Source organism: Sceloporus occidentalis, unplaced genomic scaffold (genome assembly GCF_023333645.1).
Source record: "Sceloporus occidentalis isolate IW3139 unplaced genomic scaffold, rSceOcc1.0.p SCAF_6, whole genome shotgun sequence".
Taxonomy (NCBI): Eukaryota; Metazoa; Chordata; class Lepidosauria; order Squamata; family Phrynosomatidae; genus Sceloporus; species Sceloporus occidentalis.
In genome coordinates, this window is record NW_028316986.1 from 71,516,823 (window position 1) to 71,530,921 (window position 14,099).

Below are 14,099 nucleotides of genomic sequence, written 5' to 3' on the forward strand. Positions count from 1 at the left end.
CTAGTTTCTCCACATCCTTTTTGAATTGTGGTGCCCAGAAGTTGACACAGTATCTCAGGTGGGGCCTTACCAAAGCAGAATAGAGTGGCACTGTTACTTCCTTTGATCTAGACACTATACTTCTATTGATGCAGCCTAAAATCGCATTGGCCTTGTTAGCTGCCGCATTGCACTGTTGACTCATGTTCAAGCTGTGGTCTACTTGGACTCCTAGATCCCTTTCAGATGTAGTTTCATTCAGCCAGGTGTCCCCCATCCTATATCTGTGCATTTCATTTTTCCACCCTAAGTGCAGTACCTTACATTTCTCCATATTGAATTTCATTTTACTAGCTTTGGCCCAGCTTTCTAGTCTATTCAGGTCATTTTGAATTTTGATTCTGTCCTCAGGGGTATTAGCAACTCCTCCTAAGTTGGTGTCATCTGCAAATTTGATGAGTATGCCCCCAATTTTGTCCTCCAAGTCATTGATAAAGAGGTTGAATAGCACTGGGCCCAGGACAGAGCCCTGTGGGAGCCCTGTGGGACCCCACTGGTCACTTCTCTCCACGATGAAAAGGAGCCATTGTTGAGCACTCTTTGGGTTCGGCTAGTCAACCAATTACAAATCCATGTAACAGTTGCCTTGTCTAGCCCAGATTCTACAAGCTTGTTTGCAAGAATATCATGGGGAACTTTGTCAAAGGCCTGACTGAAATCAAGATATACTATATCCACAGCAGGTGGGCCATCCGTCACTGGCATTTTTCCTAATTTGACTCTTTTAATTGTGTCATATACATCTGTAACATTATTCTACTATTTAGAATATGTCTTTGCTCTTGATTAAGAGGTTGAATTGTTATAGTATTTAAACATTCCTTAATATCTTTTAAGTTTATATTTTCTTTCTTATATAATTGTCTATAATACTCAAACATAATTCGCTCTACAGTGGTACCCTGGGTTACGAAATTAATTCGTTCCGCCGCCGCTTTCGTAACCCGGAAACTTTCGCTAGCCGAAAAGCCCATAGGCGCTAATAGCGAAAGCCGCGATTCCGTGTGAAATCGCGCCGAAAAGCACCAAATTTTTCTTCGTAACCCGAAATAACCTTCGTAACCCGGAAAAATGTTTTTAAATGGATTTTTTTCGTAACCTGGAAATTTCGTAAGGCGGCGCATTCGTATCCCGGGGTACCACTGTAATTCATTTTGATTTGTATATACAGTTGGCCCTCTCCTTATGCGGGGGATCCGTTCCGGATCCTGCCGCGTAAGGCGAATTCCGCCTATGCTCAAACCCCATTGTAAACAATGGGGCTTGTGCACGGCAGTGCGGCGGCGCGGCGGCATGCGAGGCGCCACGGGCGCGCACCCCCATTCAATTGAGTGGGATGTGTCGCCCCTTCCGCCCTGCACGCTCCCCGCAGCTTGAGCGCATACGCTCAAGACTGCATATTATTATTATTATTATTATTATTATTAACCTTTATTTATAAAGCGCTGTAAATTTACACATATGGCGCCCCCGCATATGGCGCGGGCGCGCTGTAATTTCTCTTTTTGTCTCAATTTCCCAATTGTTTTCTTTTCTTTCTTATTTTTCAGTTTATATGCTAATAGCTACCCTGGCTTATTGCCAGACTTGAATTGTTTTTGCTGACTATGGGGCTCAACAGACTGCTCCCTAAGGGGCAGCCTTCTAGCTGGATTGGGGCCATGGCAACCTCATGCAGTGGCCCTGATCGGATTATGGTTAGACATGAAATTGGGGAGGATCTCAATTGAGTTTACTTTGCTAGATAACATTGTAGATGTCAACAACATGTCTAGCCTTGCCCAAGACTTATGTAGCTCTGAAGAGAAAGTATACTCTTTAGTTTGGTCGCATTTTACTCTCCAGATATCCACTAATGAGAACATAACCATTATATCAAATAAGTCTTTTGGTAGCTTCCTTTGGTTAGGTTTTATTCTTTTATCTCAAAATCTATCGAACTTTGGCTCAACAACACCATTAAAATCACCCATCACGATCAAAGAGTAATGCCCTAAATCATATAATTTATTCATCAATTCTTTTTAAAAAGCTTATTTATTCTCAGATGGAGCATACACCCCAAGCACTGATGTTTTCCCTCCCAATAGATACACTTGGACACCAATATAGCATTCTTTTGTGTCTTTCAGCACTTCCCTAGCTTCATATTTATTTTGAAAATATAAAACCATGCCTTTCTTCCTATTATCTGCCGTTGAAACAAGTTCTTGGCTTAATTTCACATTTTTAAATTATACACTCTTATTTTTTTTAGCTTAATTTCTTGTAGGCAAAGAATATCAATATTCATTTTTGCCAAATAGTGAAATATTCTTTTATTGCTTTAACAAAATTAATCATTGTTATCAAGGTCCAAAATTTCCTCCTCTACATCACTTCTTTGTTGTTGCTCTGTCTCTGAGCTTACTTCACCTTTTGAATCTACTAATAGCCTACTATCTGTTGTTTTTCAGTAGTAATTACTCTCTTCCCTAATTCTAACTGTCTAGCTGGGCTTTCTTCTTCTTCTTGGTTTTGGTCCCGTATTCTATTCTTATTTCTTCCATTGATTCTTTCCTTTCTTACTTCGCCACCCTCGGTTCTTTGTGGTCTACCGCCTTCTGCCCTATCTTTATATTCCTTAGTTTCTCCTTCTTTTGCTGTTCTATTTTTATCCCCTGATCTTTCTTCCCTTCTAAAGTCTTTCCGATGAGTTTCCCAGAAGTCCTTTGCTTTCAGAGTTGATCTAATATTATTTTCTTCCTTCTAAACCAAAAGGTCAAACCTTCTGGAAGAATCCATTGCTAATTTAATTGAATTCTCCTTAGTTGACTAGTTAAGAATAAATATATTTCCCTTTTCTAAGATTCTAGAGTTGCAGTGACCAAATTCCCCCAAAACCCTCCATATAAGCAGTAAAGTCCCCACACCACCAACATGACCATTTCTATGTTGTCAGAGAGCAGGAACGTCAGCAGGGAAATGTTCAGCTATTTTCCTGTAGCTGGACACACTTCAAAGACATCATCGACAGATACATCCTGAGGAATCTTGAAGTTTCTCTGGATTTCTGTTGCAGAATCTCAAGCTAGAGGAAAATAGCTGATTCCCCCATAACACACAAATGTCCATATGGAGGGGTCTATGTAGCTTAGAAGACTGATTTGTAGGGGGAAATATGGCAATGGAAATGTACCAGCATGGTAAAAATAGTCATTCCTGATGAAGGATCTTAGCCACCCTTTTTATTTGTTCCTGTAAATTACAAATTAGTGCAAAAAATGTACCGAATACAAAATGTTATCTTTTTGGTCTAGAGTAAAAAAATTATTGGATACCAAGTCCTTAGATATACATAAGGTACCAGTGAAAGTCAAGAAAAAACTTGATTTAGTTGTGGGTGAATGCAAAATTCAGCTTGCCTTTCAAAGCAATGTATAATGAGGTCCACAGTATCCTTGTTTTTCTTCTGCTTCAGTTCTCCTTCACCTCCTGCCTCTTTTGTAAATTCATTCTAGAAAAGAGGGGTCAAGAGGTCCTTGAAATATTATCCTTTTCTAACTGACCTCATAAGTCTTGTGTTGTGCTTCCCAGCTGTTTCTCAACATTGTCAGGAACACATAGATTAATTGTTAACTGGGCCATAGTGTCCAGAGTAGGAAATATTTTATCACTAGCATGAAATACAATATATAGAAAGCATTACTACACATGTGATTCTCCTCCCATTCACGAGCAGTGAATGTAACTAATAGAGAATGCATAGACTACACAGAAAATGTTATTACAGAGAATGCATTCCGATGATCATCACCAACAGCCCTTGGTTAAAAGAGGGGGAATGTGGTTCCAGCAGTTGGTGGTTAGTCCATATGGTCCTGCACCACCACTACCCCATGCATTCCTCCTATACATGCAGAAAGTTTTATCAGTAGCCCTTTGCTACAGACACAGACATAAATAGGTGTATTTTCCCCAAATTATCACAAACAGAAAGAAGAGAAAAATAATTCTGATGATTTTCTAATGTTTAATATATGAACGGGACAAACATAAATACTAAGAAGTGTGACTGACATGCTATTGATTAGTCCCAACTTGAGTAGCTTAATAGTTGAATGGTGAGTCAACACATAGGTGAATCGTACTGACTGAATGGGCCTAGTCTAGTCAGAAATAACAGCAGGTTTCAAGGCTTTATCTTTTATTACTTTTTTTAAAATTGTGTTTTAATTTATTTCTTTTTATGTTATGTTTTAATTATTCTTCACCATCTTTTCTGGTGCAAGGTTGGGCCAATAAATAAATAAATGTAAGTTGGTGGGACCTCTTCAAAAACATGTATAGAATTGTGCATCAATATGTTGTGCAAACAATTCAGTTTGGGAAAGAACCACAATTATGAAATGGCTTCCATTCTGCATTCCTTCAATGTATCCATATAGTTTAAGCAGGTCCTTTTACACCTCTAGTTTATTTTCCCCTTCCCTGGCATCTTTAATTTTGGGACGTTGTTGTTGGAGCCACAAAATCAGAATACAAGAGTCTTTCCACAGTCTTGTGCCCACAAATAATTCTATTGACCGCAGCACATAGCAGTGTGGGCCTCATTCATCTGGATTAGTTACCTGAGAATAAACACCAGTGTAGTTCTTTATTTGGTTCAAACCCTCTTTCCTTCTCACTACATTTTATTGATTCTAACAGAAAATTGTGTTCAAAGCAAAGTAAGGTAGTTATTTCTCTTCCTATTGAAAGTAGCATTTGTCAAGGAATTAAATTAGAATTCAATTCCAAATGCTGGTGATTTCTTATAGAGATACAATAAGCTCTTACTTATCTCAATAAATCATATAATTATGGGCAACATTCAATCTTTAGACAAAGGTATACTTTTTTCCTAATGCATTTATGTGTTCCTTAATACAGTCTGTAGATTTAGTCCTTCCAAAATTAACATTAATGGGAGGCATCCAGCAAATGCGGAAAGTAACATCAAGCTTGATTGCACTGAGCATTAGCTCCCCACATCTGCAAAAATCTGCACTCCACAGCTTCTTAATCAGATACATTTTGTGACAGTGTATACACAATTAGAAGTAGTCTAGTTAAGTCTGTGAGGGGAAAAAACATGCCTTGGGCTGGGGTGGTGGATCTTTGGCCTTCTGTTTTTTTGTTTTGTTTTGTTTTGTTTGAACTACAGATCCCACAATCCTGTACCATTACATCTTCTGGGTGGAACTGATGCTAGTTGTAGGCCAAAATATCTTGAGAGTTGAAGTTTCACAATCCCTGCTTTGGAGAAGGTACCCACAACCCTAAATATTTCAATTTAACTTGTGTGGTTGAGTAAGTTTCCCCCTAGTGTTAATACCAGATGGGGCAATCAAAATTATGGTACCTGGGAAGGGAGAGTTATTGCTTTCTTCTCCCACTGCAACCGCAAAGACATGTCCATGTCTTCCGCTTCAAGCATGAAGCACCAGAGATGAATAGGAATAGAAATTCAAGGAGAGATTGTCAAGTACTGAGTGGGGGACAATAGAAACATCAGAATTTGGTCATTGGGCAGAGTGTAAGCTTAAAATCAGAAAGCTGGTGGAATAACTGTCAATTAATTCTCTCCATCCCACAGAAAAATCAGAGTGAACCTCCAGGAGGAAACTGAACATTCATCGACAACAGTGGCAGACTTCCAAATGAGAGATGGTTTATTTTTTATGCTCAAGATTTTACGAAAGGCTAGAATGATCCACATCAATTTTCTTTAGCCTGTTATGCAACCTCTAGACCGTACGTTTTCTGTCTCTATTCTAGCTGGTCAGAGCATTGGGGTGGGGGGAGTCATGCTGATTGGTGATTCTGGGAACTATAGTCCAGTACAAGAATTTCCCCAGTTTTTGGCAGTGGTAAATGTACAGATGCATACTATAAATTGTAGGCCCAAAGAAAATGAGAGTCCTCTTTGAACTATATTGGACCATTAGCAGCAGCCATCATAGTCCAATCCAGTGGGTAACAATATCCCTTATTTTAAGACCATCCCGAAAATATATGGTTCTATCATGATAATATACATGTTCGCTCAACTCCAGAACTTGATGTTGTTGGACTACAGTTCCCCTTAACCTTAGCCAGCATAGCTAGAGGAAAGGGATGATGGGAACTGTAAATGCTCAGGAATGTCAGGAGACACACATTCTTCACCACTGACTGAAATGTTTTTGTTGGGGAGCAACACACTGCATAATAATTTTCCTCCCAATGAATACAGAAAATATGTATCAGGTGGAATACCATGTCTGCCCAACCCCTGATAAAGAGCATGGTTTTTTTTCCAGTGAAGCGATGGTAATGGGATTCAAAGTCCTCTAGCTGACCTGTCGTTCCTGCAGTTTGTTTACAGAAGAACCAGACAAATGATGTGCACTGCCTTTCATTCAACCATTCTCCTTTCCTGCCTGTGCCCCACAGCTCAAGATAAAAGAAACTGGGACATTCAGGACTGTGTCCTTTAGTGTTATTCAAAGAGACTCTAGTTAACAAAAGCAGTGCAGTTGTTTAAAACACAGCTCATGGTGACAACTATGTAGAGATGCATTTAATTAACTCATTTTCAATTAAGACCCTTGAAATATATTTTTCCCAGAATGGCTGTTGTTTATACATGAGTGTATGGGTGAACTGTTCCCCATAGAAAAAGGTTACCCTGGTGTATCATTATGCATTTACTTTGTTTTTCCTTTTCTGATCCTTGGTATTAACATTTTTAATGACATAACTCACATCAGTGCTTATGTCATTAATGTAACAGGTGTTAACACCCTTCTATATGATTTGGAATGTGTAATCTGGGACTTTTTTGAGGCTACGTACAAAAATTGTTAACTGAATAGCATTGTGTGTCTTACATGTAACAAAGTTTAAACCAAGAAAAAACAGTATAAGAAAGCATTCTAATAATCTAAATCAGCAAAGCTCAACCCCTCATTACCTTTGAGATGTTCATTTGGGTCTATGGGACTGTGTGAGGGTCTTGAAGCATATGTGTGTTTGCATGAGTGTGTGAAACAGAAAGAGAGATGAAGGGTTGTATGGAAGGGATGTAGTTACAGGTACCAAAATGAAGGCAATGGCTAGAATCCTATTGGCTATTTATAAATGTGTAATCAAGAGTTATGCCTATGTGACTCCTATGTATTCACAATTCCTATGTAGCCCCTAGAGATAAATGTGGGTCTGTTCCCCTGATTGAAAAGCAGTTGCCTGACAGTCCCATCCTCCCTCATGTGACCAATCTCTGGTGCAAGAGGAAATTGTGACAGGGATCCTTCTTCCACCTATCTTGATGGAGATCTCTCACAAGTGGGGGTAGAAACATCAGGCAGCTACTTTCTGATCAACAGGGAACAGAGCCCTGTCGATCCCAGTGGCTGCTGACCCATAAGTGGGTTGCATGAAGAGATCGAAGACTTAAATCCTGGAAGCCAGATGGAGAGCATACAGATAAAAATTAAAGGGGATGGAACAAAAGGGATGTTATTGTTGGAATCTACTACAGACCCCCAAGTCAGACTAAGGGATTAGATTATGCCTTTCTAGAACTGATGACCACACACTCAGAAAGAAGAAATGTAGTAGTGTTGGGTGACTTCAACTATGCTTATATTTGCTGGAAACACAGAAGAAGAAGAAAATGGTAGGGTCACTGTATGGAGAAGATGGTGAAATGCTAACAGGGGACAGTAGAAAGGCACAGCTGCTCAACACCTTCTTTGCTTCAATCTTCTCACAAAAGAAAAGAGGTGCTCAACCTGAGGAAAATGGAGCAGAGGACACAATAGGAGAAATTCAGCCCAGAATAAGTAAAGAGATAGTACAGGAATACCTAGTTAATCAAAATGAATTTAATCCTTCAGGACCAGATGAACTACATCCAACGGTATTAAAAGAACTGGCAAATGTAGTCTCAGAGCCATTGGCAATAATCTTTGAGAACTCCTAGAGAACAGGAGTAGTCCCAGCAGACTGGAGGAGGGCAAAAGGGGGCGGGGGAGTGGATCCCAACAACTATCACCCATTTAGTATATTATTTATTTATACATACCCTGCTCTTCAGCGAAGGCTATCAGAGTGGCTTACAGTTTATTAATTAGACATTTCCCTGCTCTCAGGCTTACAATCTAAAAAAAGACAAGACACAAAAGGAGAAGGGAATGATAGTAGGGAAGGGGGAAAGTCCAGCAGATCTGCTCTCCCTCGGAGGCCTGTTGGAGCTGGCTTGCCTTCCTCTCCCTCAAGATGGTAGATAGAGGGAGGGCTCTGTGACATCAATACCAGGAAAGATAGAGCAGATCATTAAACACAGAGTATGTGAACATTTAGAACATAATCACAAAAAGTCAACATGGGTTTCTGAGAAACAAGTCATGCCAGACTTAGCTGACCTATCTATCTATCTATCTATCTATCTATCTATCTATCTATCTATCTATCTATTACCAGCTTGGCAGATGAAGGGAATGCTGTTGATACTGCATTTCTTGATTTCAGTAAGGTGTTTGACAAGGTCCCCCATAACATTGGTGTTTATAACACAGAGGTTTTTGCAGCTTTTTGCAACTCAGATCTGACATGAGTGCAGGTCCAACTATGTGAATTCATGCGATAACATGATGTGTTATCATATGCAATTCCTTTCTATGGGCGCTCCTGTTGTGGTGCTTCCACAGTGAATCAAAAGTGACTCCTCATTTCAATGAATTTGGAAAAAAGTGAACTCACAGAATTCGCATTCAAGCTCACTTCGATTTCACTCCGAATTGGTCTGGTGTGGAATGCAACTTTGCTTCCATCCTGGTATACCCCCCCCCCCCGAACCTCCAAGGCTCCACATTTCCCATGATGCCGTGCTGCAATTTTGCCCCATTTGCTTCCGGTACTCCCCCCCCCCTCCACTTCCATTGCTGCTGAGGGGGAAATGTGGTCGTTTCCGATGCCACTGGGGAAAGGGCAGAGAGCTACTGGGGAATGAATGTATTCACGTTTTAACGTGGACAGGAGACATGCTGGCAAGAAGGGGGAAAGCAGCTGTTTCTGATGCCGCTGGGGAAGGCTGTTTGTGTGCATGGAAAAACTGGAAAGGGATGGAGGGAATGAAATGAAGGGTAGATTTAGATCTAGATGACAGGTGTGAAGGGAATGAAACAGGAGGCTGGAGGGATAGATGGGAGCCATGGAGGTGGCCACCAGAGGCTGGGGCAGAGGCTCCAACTTCCAGAATTCCATAGCCTCGAGCCAAGGACTTCACAACAAACTCCAACTCCCATACTAATAATAGTAATAGTAATAATAAAATAATTTATTTTTATTATTTTTAAAATAATAATGATAATAATTAAAAAATAGCAGTAAGTTATTAGTTTGTTGAGGTACCAGAGCTCTCTGGCAGAGAAGACTCAATGTCTCACGACACTACAGTTCCCAGAATTCCATAGCACAGAGCAAGGACAGTTAAAGTGGAGTTAAACCGGATTATCTCCCCATCCCCAGTATGGATGCAACCTAGAGAAAGCAACTGTTACAAAGGAAAGAAGAGATGTGGATGAAATAGATGAGGAGAATGACAGGAGAATAGATGTAGATGAGGCTGAAATGGATGGGGGCTCTGACACGGAGGACCCGTTTGAATTTGGCTGCCAAGGATGAGAAAATAAAAGGGAGGAAGAAATGTGAAGCAGTCATTCACGTGAGGCTAGCATTCACGTGAAAGTGGATCCAGGCTCCCTTCTTCACCCCGGAAGTGCAAAGGTTCAGGATGCGTTCAGATCCCCACTGAGCATGCTCAAAGATGCCGATTCAAATTGTTGACTCTGCATGGCATGCACTAGTGTGGTAATACAGTTTGCACTCACTCCACTTTGTGTGAATCCGCATCACGTGACTTACCTTGGATTCAATTCCCCCTCGATTCAGAAGGGCAATGGAAGGGCAACCAGATGTGATAAAACACTCATGTTATAACGTGAATTCACATAGCTGAACCAGGTGTCACCCTGGATCTGAGCTGCAAAAACCTCCATGTGATAAGGGCCACACTTTCAAATACGTTGGTAAAATGCGGGTTAGATAATGCAACTGTTAAATGGATTTTTAATTGGTTGACCAGTCAAACCCAAAAGATGCTCAGCAATGGCTCCTCTTCATCCTGGAAAGAAATCACCAATGAAGTGCCACAGGGTTCTGTTCTGGGCCCAGTGCTATTCAACATCTTTTTCAATGACTTGAACAACAGAATAGAGGCCATGCTTATCAAAGCAGATGACATCAAATTAGGAGGAGTAGCTAATACACCAGAGGAGAGGATCAAAATTCAAAATGACCTTAATAGATTAGAAAGCTGGGCCAAAACTAACAAAATGAATTTCAAGAAGGAGAAATGTAAGGTACTGCACTTAGGGAGAAAAATTAAAAATGCATGGATATAGGATGGGGGACACCTGGCTTAACAAGACTACATGTGAAAGGGATCTTGGAGTCCTAGTAGACCACAAGCTGAATATGAACCAACAGTGCAATTGGCAGCTAAAAAGGCCAATGAGATTCTAGGCTGCACCAATAGAAATATAGTATCTAGATCAGTGGTCCCCAAACTGTGCTCTTTAAGGGAGTTTGGACTTCAGCTCCCAGAATCCCAGACCATTGGCCAACCTGACTGAGGCATCTGGGAGTTTAAGTCCAAAATCTCTTAAAGGGCACAGTTTGGGGACCACTGGTCTAGATCAAGGGAAGTAACAGTGCCCCTGTACTCTGCTTCGGTTAGGCCTCACCTGGAATACTGAGTCCAGTTTGGGGCTCCACAATTGTTGGATGTTGACAAGTTGGAGCGTGTCCAGCGGAGGGGGACCGAAATGGTGAAGGGTCTGGAAACCATACTCTAGGACGAGAGACTTAGGCAGCTTATGTTTAGTCTGGAGAAGAGACAGTTAAGAGGTAATATGATAGCCCTGTTTAAATATCTGAAGAGGTGTCACACTGAGGATGCAGCAAGCTTGTTTTTGCTGCTCCAGAGAATAGGACATGAAACAATGGATGCAAGATACAGGAAAGGAGATTCCATCTCAACATTAGGAGGAACTTCCTGACAGTATGAGCTGTTCAACAGTGGAACACACTCCCTTGGAGTGGGGTGGAGTCTCCTTCTTTGGGTGGTTTTAAACAGAGGCTGTATGGTTGTCTGTCAGGAGTGCTTTGATTGTGTATTCCTCATGGTAGAGGGTTTGACTGTATGGCCTTTGTATTTTTTCAAGCCATAGATACTTGAATCTGTGGATATAAAGCCTGTGGATAAGGAAGGCTGACTGTATATTTCTGAATGGCTAAGAGGTTCAACTAGAGGTCTCTTGAGGTCCCTTCCAACTGTGCAATTCTAGGAAAATATTTTCTGGGTGTTTGTGAGACATTGCCTCTACTGTGACAGCCTTGGTCCTCCATTGCTGAAAACCTAGCAAACCATTTGGAGTAATGTGCAGATAAGACAGAGACATGAAATCTATGAAGCATTACTTTTCCCCTTTCTTCCTACACCAAGCAGATTCATGATCATTTGCATCATAGTTTGTTCCTTCACATATGGACATACAGTACAACGAGGAAGTGGTACTGAAACTTAAGTGACACACTTCTTTTTGCCCTAGCTACTTAAGGGTGCACACCAGGAACTGAAGACATTACTGGGCGTTTCCAGTAGTTATATAAAATAATGTTTTGTAACATGATGATGAGTGTTGCGTTGGTTGTGGAATATAACAATAATACTTTCTGGCTGGCTTTGCATGGCATAGGGCCTGGTGATGCTGAGCCTCAGGATAATGGAGACTAAATCCTGAAAAGGCAGATTCCCGAAAAACTTTTATCAAGACGTCTAATATCACCACTGCTCCTAACTGCTGCTAGCAAAAAGTCTTCTAAAAGGTAATGTAACAAAGTATGTTGGGATGAGTGAATGTCTGCCATGTGGGTGAGAAGCACAGAGAATGAGAACATGCAAGAGACTGCAGGTCAATGTTCCCAAAACCTGCTAACCTTCAACATTGTGAGACTACAATTTTTATCATAATCAGCAGGCTATCAAGGAATGATGGGGATTGTAGTTTAACACATCTGGAAGATACCAAGTCCAGGAGAGCTACTTTAGATTTGTACATTGTGACATTTCCCTGCCTGTGATCTATCACAGAAATATGTTCTTCCAGGGATAGAATATGTATTCTTTTATACAGATATTCCAGTCCCTCATACTTGCCCACCTAAAAGGAACAGACAGTAGAGGTGGGAAATGTTACCTTTTGGATGATCCCAGCAGCATAGCCATTTATGCTAGCTGGGGGATGCTAAGAGTTCTAATTCCAAAAAGTAATTTTTCCACACACTCCCCAGAGAACTTCTGCCAGTCGGAATAGATAGTTACTGGGCTAAATAGCTGCAGGAAAAGTGTTGCTCATGTGGAACAAAAAGTGAAAATGGGATAAATAAGGGATTGGAGGGGAGAGGCTTTGCTTTGCTTTTATTTGCTGTTGCAGTGGCAAGTGTGAGTAATTTCAAGATGACAGTAGGAAGATGTCCAGATGGCTGACTTTCTGGATCAGATTTCTCCTCTGCCATTTCAGCTTATCTCAAGAGGTCTTCACTCAGTCTGCCAGTATAGACCCCTTCTGGTTGGTTTCACCAGCTGTCATCATATGGCCTTGTCAACATGCCAGAAATGGCCCTTGCATGAACCCATTGATTTAGAAACCACTTTTTTTTTGTCCCCACAAAAAGTGCTTTTAAATTTCTCCAAACTGGAGAAAATTGAGTCCAAATGCAGGGGGAGGCACAAAAGATCAAATCTAAACCGAGGAGTCTAAATTAATACCAAGCATTTTATTACATGAAGTGAATTCATAAGTGATTATGATATTTTTGAGTAAAACACTAAGTGACTGGCACATATTTAAACTGTAGTCTGATAGAGATTAATAGTAATTTTAACTATTTTACTTTCCTAAAGTTAACATTGCAGCATTCCTAAAGCAACAGTTACAACTTTGAGAGATCTGCATTAAAACTGGATTGTGCATGGAGCATTCTTGTCAAGCAAGATATAAACAGGGAAAGTTTTCATTGCATAATGGTAAATGACTTGCATTGCATAGAATATCCAAGTCCCCTTCAAGCAATGCTGAGAAAGGTATCTGCCTGAAATGCTGGAGAGTGTGCAGACAACACAGAGCTAGAGGAATCCATCATCCAACTTAGTATAAGGTGGCTGATCAATCCCATATTGCAATTGAGGGACTAAGACTGACATAAAGGCCTTCTTGCCTCTTCTATCAAAGTAAAGTAGAAGTACTCATCATGACAGTCCTCATAGTTAGATCCCCAAGAATTGTTCAAAAATGTGGACCACCATGTTGATTCATAAAAACAAGCCAGTTTCAACCATTTTGTGAAATCATAAATGATATAGGAGACGCATAATATTCTACTAGCATATTTATGCAAGATGTCTGGGAGGGTGACATTTGCCATCTAGCAATTGCACAGTGATAATTACCAGCACTCATCACAAACAATCAGTAGCCATTTAGTTTGAGAGGTGGAGTTGCACCAAAAACCATTCCACTGCCAGGGGGGAAAAAAGATTTTAGGAGGAGGTAGTGCATATTTTCTTGCACAATGATAGAAAAAGTACCTATCTTAATTGTAACCTCTACTAGTTTAGTACTAAACTAGCAGACGTTATACTGAAATGGATGTTCTTTCTAACATTGCACTGTATCAATTACTTCCTCCTGAAACAGTTTTTCTGCTGGCCACACAATGGCTTTTGGCGCAGCTCTGCACCCCCTCCCCCACACACAACATAAAAGTCCATTAATTGTATGCTGGGAATACCTATGTGCCATTGCTTGGATGATGACTGTCACTCTCCTACAACACTTGAATAAATATACTGGCAGAACATTATGTCTCTCCAACATCACATATGATTTCATAAAACTGTGGAAACTGGTTTGTTTTTATGAATCAACATG